Genomic DNA, 7,856 nt, shown 5'->3' on the forward strand with positions numbered 1-7,856 from the left:
CTCTCTATTTGTGTTTATTTTTCTCAATTTCTCTCTCTTAAACTATTTCTACCTATATTTATCTATCAAGTCAGAAGAGACAAGAAAATTGAATTAATTACACGGGAAAATAATAAAACAATTTCAGGAATGTTGAGAGAACCAGAAAGGCAAAATTTGGGAAATTTTATCCAACACTTGATTTTGAGAAAAATTTAGTTTTAAACGCGATTTCCCGAAAGTTCGTGTTTTAATTACCTAACTTACTTTTCACTGGAACCAGAAATATATATATTTTTGACAAAAATGAAAAGAGTGGCATGTATACATAAAAATCACATACCTACTCAGACAATACAATTATGTAAATTTTGATGCCTACAAAGCTTTATTACAAGTGAATTTTTTTTTAAATTTTACATTACGATTATATCGGTCTAAAATGGTTTCGACAACGCTTTGGTACCAGATAGGCACGTTTGACGAAAGACAGATCACCCTCCGGTGAGATCACGCGGTCCAAAGACGTCAAGAATTTTAATCCAACTAACAATCCTCTAACCAGTTTTTTTTTTTTAATTTGTAGATTCAACCTTCACAACATATTTTATGCTTAAAGACCGAAAGATGGCGCCACCGACGGGAGAGAGGGGTTGAAATCCGTTTGGAGGAAGCATCGCCGTACGGTCCCCCGACCAGTTCAGTCAGTCGCTAACTTGTGCCTGTGGTGTATCGTCTACTTGTGCATCGGATAATCCGACGAGTCGTAATCTTTTCGCCGGTCACTTTCCCTTTTCGAAGACAAGGTTTATTCTTAAAACAAAGGTAATTACAAGGAACGTTTTTTTCACCTACAAAACAACATTATTAACCCGTTCATCCATTGTCCATATCCACAATTTATTTAGTTTAAAGGGAGTTGAATCCAATACTGCAGGCTCATAAGCAATATAATGTATATGGGATATTAAAAGAAACCGTGTAAACATTAAAAATGTTTATAGATGTAAACAAATTATGTTTATTCTCAAAGAGTCTATAAAAAATAATTTACCTTTATGTTTCACATTATTGTTTATTTTATGTTTAGGTTGATTATATTTGACAGTAATGTTCCATTGTTCAAACTCGTAACTCTACGTTTATGTACCTTTATTTTTATTTGCTTATGGCACTTACAAAAATTTACTTGACAAAAATTTTTCGATGTATTAAAACAATAAATGGCAAACAAATGATTTATAAATGGGAGACAAAAGTATGTGATAAAAGAAGGAAATTAGTACCCACTATGTATAAACTGTGATTCTAAAAAAAGTAATTAGTTAGCAGAAAAATGAGCCAAAAAAATTCCTATTTATAAAACTGTTATCCTGAAAAAAGGCATTAGTTCCCAGTAAAATGAGCCATACATGGAGAAAAAACCAGATTTATAAAACTGTCATCCTAAAAAGTCATTAGCAGCAAAATAAGCCTAGATTGAAAAAATCCTCTTTATAAAACTGTTATCCTAAAAAAAAGGCATTAGTTCCCAGTAAAATGAGCCACACATGGAGAAAAAACCAGATTTATAAAACTGTCATCCTAAAAAGTCATTAGCAGCAAAATAAGCCTAGATTGAAAAAATCCTATTTATAAAACTGTTATCCTGAAAAAATGCATTAGTTCCAAGTAAAATGAGCCATATATGGAGAAAAAACCAGATTTATAAAACTGTCATCCTAAAAAGTCATTAGCTGCAAAATAAGCCTAGATTGAAAAAATCCTATTTATAAAACTGTTATCCTGAAAAAAGGCATTAGTTCCCAATAAAATGAGTCATACATGGAGAAAAAACCAGATTTATAAAAACTGTGGTCCTAAAAAAAAGTAATTAGTTAGCAGAAAAATGAGCCAAAAAAATCCTATTTAAAAAACTGTTATCCTAAAAAAAAGGCATTAGTTCCCAGTAAAATGACCCACACATGGAGAACAAACCAGATTTATAAAAACTCTCATCCTAAAAAGTCATTACCAGCAAAATAAGCCTAGATTGAAAAAATCCTATTTATAAAACTGTTATCCTGCAAAAAGGCATTAGTTCCCAGTAAAATGAGCCAAAAAATCCTATTTATAAAACTGTTATCCTAAAAAAAGGCATTAATTAACAAAAAGTTCATTAGTGACAAAAAATCCGATTTCTAAAACACAAATCCTAAAAAAAGTTAGTTCCCATGTATTCCCATATATGGGTAAAACCCCAATTTATAAAAATGTGCATAAATTTAAAATTATGATGCATTATGATTTCCCATTGCCGGTATTAGCTAGGGAAAAATTACACGATTTAAAAAAAGGCAGTATATAAATCTTCAACCTACACGTCGTTTATAACTGGCAATTAAAAATAAAAGTTTTATACAGATCGTAAAAAAATTTAGTTGCAGTGTAAATATAAAAATAGTTCTGTGAAAATTAATGGGGTTTATTACCAAAGAGTCTGTTAAAAGAAAACAACACGTAAACTTCTACAATATTGGTTTTCTTATTATATTTTACAGTGTATAATTCTGCCCCCTCGTAAATTCAGCATGTATGTTTTTCTTTATTTCTCATCTGTATCCGTTCCTATCGTACGTATACAAATAGAAATAAAATCTGTTTTTAAGCACTTAAATATGAGAACATAGTCAACAATTCTGTGTGAAAATTTTAAAAACTGTTACAATTGAAAAAGCTGATTTACTTTTTTGCGTATAGGCAGTACACATTTAGCCATAAATGAGAAATAATATAAAACTTCGAATTTTAAAAATGCATCAAGAGAACTCGCAGGCAGGCATGTTTGTTAGGGATTTTTCCGATTTTGGATCTTTTTTTTTAATTTTTACACCTTTTTTTCACGTGTGGGCTTGGTCCAGAAAGTCATGACTGTAAAAATATTTTAAATTGTTATTTATTCAAAAATCGTGAGATGCGGTCTGGTGTGACGTAGGTTTTAGAAAAACATTTTCTTTATCGTGCCGTTTCGATCTTTCATGAGATCATCTTCAGGGCTCAAAGTGTTTGTTTTCTGCGTAATTGTACCATTCTTGCGTGTCGTGTTGCAAGGCACTCTCAACATGACACGCAAGAACGGCACAGTTACACAAAAACAAACACTTTGAGCTCTGAAGATGATCTCAATAAAGTTCGAAACGTTGGCACGATAAAGAAAATGTTTTTCTGAAACCTACATCACACCAGACCGCATCTCACGATTTTTGAATAATCTTCGACTAACTGTCACTAATCACCACATATTTTAAATTGTTATGAAAGGATACGCAATATTTCACTTATTTTTTATGGTTTGTGATTCAAAATTGTCCTAAGCACATTCTTTAGTTATTCGAGAAAATTATTTTTAGTGTGACCTGTGGTCAAAAAAAACAAAATAATTTTTGTCTCAAAGTTTTCGATTTTGATCAAATAACACCTGTTTTACGAGTTTCTTCGTGTAGATCAGTCCCAAAATGTCAAATTGTGATCGAAGCACTCATAATTAAATAAATAAACAATATTCCCAAGTTAAAAATTGTGGTCGTTTAAAATAGGATTTTATAATTTTACACAAATGACAAACACTTAAGTGTGGGAGTTTCCTGAATCCATTAAACTTTATTATACAGTAATGGTATTCTCATTAAAAAATGGTCCGTATGATCTCGTTGTTAGTCGGCTTCTCGCTATTAATTGATTGGAAATTAATTTTCTAATCTTACAAAAATACGTGAAATTTATGTTCAATTTGCGGAATTGGGGTATCAGATATTTATACTAGGCTATTTTTTTGCTCTAGGCATTACACAATTTCATGTTATGCATAAAACAGACGCGATATTTACTTTGGAATCCCTTATCTGAACTTTATCACAACTTGCTGTTTCAGTCATATGGCGGTCGGATCAAAATTAGACCAGTTGCTTATGATTAGAAGTGTAGTAAATTATCCGAGATATTTTAAAAAATCTAAAATTATTCGGACGAAGAGCCAACAATAATTAACGTTACTGTTGAATCTCGGTTTCAAAATTTGGTAGTAAGTTTGAATGAAATTGTGTTGGCATTTTCAGGTAAATCACAAATAGAATCAGTCGTCTCAACGTGACACCTGAAGATAATGGTTTTACAAGCCAAAATTATTTTATTTTCATATTACTATAGCCAAGATAAAGCACTGTATAGATTGCTTTAAATAATAATTTTCACCATGTGTGACAAATCGTTTTTCGTAATTACTGATCTGTCGACGAAATGGATCGACCATGGCACTTCCAAGATTATCACAAACAGACAAGGCGACTGCCCTGTTCTAACCTAAGTTTCTACTATTTTTTGTGTGAAAAATATCGTGGTTTTGTTTTATTCATTTTGAATGCGTATTATCAGACACAATTCATTTTCATAATTAGTCTTAAATCTGTTGAAGAAATGGATAGTTGACTTGGGAATCCAGGCTTATCACAAACAGGCATGGCGTCTCATAACCTGACCTAACCTATACAATTTAATTTTCAAACGGCATAACCCAAGTTTCTTAAATGTCCATCGATAGCGCACCAATTGATTTTTCTTTCTCGCCTTCCTTCCACCACGCCCTAAAGCTTTTACGTTTTTTATCCAGGAATAAATTTTGTACATAACAGAACAGATGGTAATGGCGAAGGCGTTGTCGGACGAATTTGGTGGGTGTGGTGCCACGACCCTGCCCAATTGCAACAATTTTGGCCGCGTCACAAAAGAAATAGTCCTTGAATCGTTGACAGCTTTTCCTGGCAACCTGGACGCTGATTAGTTGACCATTTGATCTTTATTAATCTCCTAAGGAATGGATTAATTAACTTTCAGGCGAAGCGCAATTTTTGCCCAAGTCTGTGTAAATTAGCTTAGACCAATCGAAAAAATTCGACATAAATTCCTACATAACGCCCCAAATAATGTTTTTAGATAATAATCTTCTTGGTTTTTTAAAGAAATTTAGATTTTTTTTCACAATGAACCACAATGGACGTTGTGTGATTCTTTGGCCGTACGTGCACAATCTAACATACCCATGCGATTTATAAGTTCCCTTGCTGATAAACAGAAGCCGGTTTATAAAAGAACAGTAAAAGTAAAAAGAAAAAAAGTTACATTTCGCAATACGAAATAAACCCAGTGCATGCAAAACTGCAATCCAACGTTATTAACTGAACGGAATAATTTGAACCTCCCCCCTTTTCTTTTGCACCCCCAAGTCGAACCACCCCTATTATTTAAAGCGGTAGATAAAATTACGGCTCGCTCGAGACGAATGTACAAACGAAAACTGCACGGATAAAATTTGCATTTAGCAACAAATTCACCCTTGATAAATAACAGTAATGCATCTTTTTAACCGTAGGAAGTCCTTTGTGCCACAGAGATAAATGAGAAGTTATCGGAACACTTCATACTAATCAGCATTTGAAATACTTGGAATCATTTTATCTTTAAATAATCACAATTCAAGATTAGAACATGTAAGTTTTTATTGTTAATTATTTATTCAGCAAAATATTCATACAAAGCTAAATGTTTTTGTACTTCACTCTAATTTTACAGTACTTCAAGTTTGTTTTACAAAGTACCTTTTAACAATGAAAACGTACAAGTTTCCTCCTTTAAAAGTATTTAAAAAAAAGCATTTTCCAAGTTTTTTCTTCTCTAGGCAGGATCAGGACGATAAGAGGTGGTGGTCCCAAGGACGAGAAAACAAATTAAGTTATCAGCCTTGATTGTGGCCGAAGTTTACCTAGTTTTGTTGGAAATAAAGAGGAAAAAATCTCTTTGAAACTCGATTCCTCCAATAAGCGATTATACAGGAGGAAAAGTAATAAATCCCATTAAATAAATCGTTGAATGGAAAGATCCTTTTAATTAATCTCCGTTTATTTAAGTTAATGGACAAAAAACTACCTAAAAGAAACACACAAATTGAAAAAAGACAAATCACTATTATGTTAATTCCTAATTATGTAAGTAAGAACTAAAACCCGTCGATTCTGGCTGGTCTGATGACTGGTATGATTAGTATGATGTTATATTTTGATATATTTAACAATCTTGTGGGCTTTAGATAACCTTTTTTCAGAAATTCGATGTAAAATTTTGTTACGTTCATCTCTCCCTTTCTTTCTTTCTTTCTCGCTCTCTCTCTCTGGAAGAAAATATATATATATATATATATATATATATATATATGTGTGTGTGTAAAAGATGTTCGTCGAACCTCTTTTAAATTTATATTTATATTTTACCGCGCATCTATAGCGCATGCCCGTGCTAGGCCGGAATAGCAGACAATAGGAGAAGGTTAAGATGGTTAGAAGGTTTTAAGAAGTGGTGTTTTTGATAGACTTGATAATAAAAGATAAAGTGAAATAAAATCTTGTAAATGTCGTTTCTTTGATTACAGAGAAACTCAGTCTAGTTTTTGTTTCACCCCAGAGCCAAACTAAAAACGCATTATAAAACGACATTTTCGTACAGCTATTCTTGAAATAAAAATGGAAAAATTACGATTTGAATTTGTAGTAAAAGCGATGGATGATCCAAAAACAAATTCAATTTGTATAACCTCAATTGCTACAGCCGATAAACATGCTTTCATCATCCCAGATCAATTCCAACATGTAAAACTACATGAAGCTATTATAAAAACTCAAGCTTATCAGAGAGTAAAGACTACATTACAAAAGAGGCATGATAAAAGACAGGTTTGGATTTTAATGTCAGAGGAAATAAAAAATGCGTACATGGATGAAGACGGGAATATGCAGTTTAAAGGATATCTGCTAGAAGAAATTACACCACCAATGCAGCAGGCCCAAACCGCTGGAATTTCAGAACAGGCATTAACGAGAATTCTAGAAAATTTTACTGGTAAGAATATTCCGGGACATCATAATCTTAAAAAATTATCTGAAAAATTTGTACTCGAAAAATTCACTACAAAAAATTCAAATGGAACCCAATGGATTACTACTTTTGAAAGCGAGTGTCAGCGTCTGGGAATAAAAGAATATATCGAAAAAATTGAAATCCTTAGATTATTCGTCGAACCTCTTTTAAATTTATATTTTACCGCGCATCTAAAGCGCATGCCCGTGCTAGGCCGGAATAGCAGACAATAGGAGAAGGTTAAGATGGTTAGAAGGTTTTAAGAAGTGGTGTTTTTGATAGACTTGATAATAAAAGACAAAGTGAAATAAAATCTCGTAAATGTCGTTTCTTTGATTTTAGAGAAACTCAGTCTAGTTTTTGTTTCACCCCAGAGCCAAACTAAAAACGCATTATAAAACATTTTCGTACAGCTATTCTTGAAATAAAAATGGAAAAATTAAGATTTGAATTTGTAGTAAAAGCGATGGATGATCCAAAAACAAATTCAATTTGTATAACATCAATTGCTACAGCCGATAAACATGCTTTCATCATCCCAGATCAATTGCAACATGTAAAACTACATGAAGCTATTATAAAAACTCAAGCTTATCAGAGAGTAAAGACTACATTACAAAAGAGGCATGATAAAAGACAGGTTTGGATTTTAATGTCAGAGGAAATAAAAAATGCGTACATGGATGAAGACGGGAATATGCAGTTTAAAGGATATCTGCTAGAAGAAATTACACCACCAATGCAGCAGGCCCAAACAGCTGGAATTTCAGAACAGGCATTAACGAGAATTCTAGAAAATTTTACTGGTAAGAATATTCCGGGACATCATAATCTTAAAAAATTATCTGAAAAATTTGTACTCGAAAAATTCACTACAAAAAATTCAAATGTAACCCAATGGATTACTACTTTTGAAAGCGAGTGTCAGCGTCTGG

The 7,856-nt window shown here is 32.4% G+C and overlaps 1 protein-coding gene across 2 annotated transcripts in view; it reads left to right on the top strand.

Moving 5' to 3' along the window:
• The first annotated feature begins 670 nt into the window (after nucleotides 1-670).
• Nucleotides 671-7,856, top strand: part of LOC106667582 (beta-1,4-glucuronyltransferase 1) — a 114,475-nt gene continuing 107,289 nt past the window's right edge. For both annotated transcript variants that reach the window (XM_014395619.2, XM_024227989.1), the window contains exon 1: nucleotides 671-804. The gene's annotated coding sequence lies outside the window, so the exon portion shown is untranslated. The remainder of the gene's footprint in view (nucleotides 805-7,856) is intronic.

Source organism: Cimex lectularius, unplaced genomic scaffold, assembly GCF_000648675.2.
Source record: "Cimex lectularius strain Harlan isolate CLEC.00 unplaced genomic scaffold, Clec_2.1 scaffold74, whole genome shotgun sequence".
Lineage (NCBI taxonomy): Eukaryota > Metazoa > Arthropoda > Insecta > Hemiptera > Cimicidae > Cimex > Cimex lectularius.